The following is an 875-nucleotide window of genomic DNA, read 5'->3' as shown; positions in this document are numbered from 1 at the left end:
ACAAGGTCACTGATCTTTGGACGAAGAAGTCCTTCTTTACTTTGATAGAGTGAATTTGATCGGTAGGAAGAGAAGAGAACCAGAAAATTCTGAAGAGTCATTTGAATCAAGTTTTGAATCCAATGAAGAAATGGCTAAAGTACCTCATCCTATGAAGGAGTATGCATGTCCTACCATTGGAATGTTGCCCTTTTGCATAGTTTTGAGTGTCGTAGCAAGGAATTATGAGCTGAAGAACATTCAGATGCTTCTTTCATTTCATGGAATAGCCACAGAGGATCCTTTAACTTTCATTCTTAGTTTTTACTCAACTGTGCAAACTTTTCCTTTGCAGAATCAAAATGAAGATCAATTGTGAATGAGATGTTTTCCATACACGTTGAAGGAAGGATGTAGTAAAGAGTTGGTTCATGTTTTTGACACCAGCTTCAACTACCACTTAGGATGTAGTTTACAACAAGTTCATAGGTAAATTCTACTCTCATGCAAAGACTGCTAAACTAAGAGGTAAAATTGCTACTTTCTCTTAAATTGAAGGTGAACAATTCCATGAGGCTTGGGAACATTTTAAATTGATTTTAGTTCAATGTCCACATAATAGATATCAATTAGAGTTGTTAAACCAATTATTCTATGATGAACTGACATAGCCTTGCCAAGCCATAGTTGATAATGCTGTAGGTGGTGCCATGGGGGAGAAGGCTGGACAGGAGACTTATGAGTTGTATAAGATGCTTGGAGCCAATTCACAGTAGAAAAAAAATTAAGGAAAGTCAAAAGGAATTTATGAAGTAAATGGTAACATTGAGTTGGTAATGCAAGTGTCTGAATTGACCAAGCAAACGAAGATGACGTGCAACATGATGATGGGACAA

The 875-nt window shown here is 36.7% G+C and overlaps 1 non-coding gene across 1 annotated transcript; it reads right to left on the bottom strand.

The window, feature by feature from the left end:
* Positions 1 to 497: 497 nt before the first annotated feature.
* Positions 498 to 604, bottom strand: LOC116107381. The gene has a single exon (XR_004124458.1). It is a non-coding gene; the product is annotated as a small nucleolar RNA R71 (small nucleolar RNA).
* Positions 605 to 875: the final 271 nt, after the last annotated feature.

This window comes from Pistacia vera, unplaced genomic scaffold (genome assembly GCF_008641045.1).
Source record: "Pistacia vera cultivar Batoury unplaced genomic scaffold, PisVer_v2 Contig534, whole genome shotgun sequence".
In the NCBI taxonomy this organism is placed as follows: domain Eukaryota; kingdom Viridiplantae; phylum Streptophyta; class Magnoliopsida; order Sapindales; family Anacardiaceae; genus Pistacia; species Pistacia vera.
Note: the sequence above shows the minus strand (reverse complement) of the source record. Positions and strands in the feature narration are given on the sequence as shown.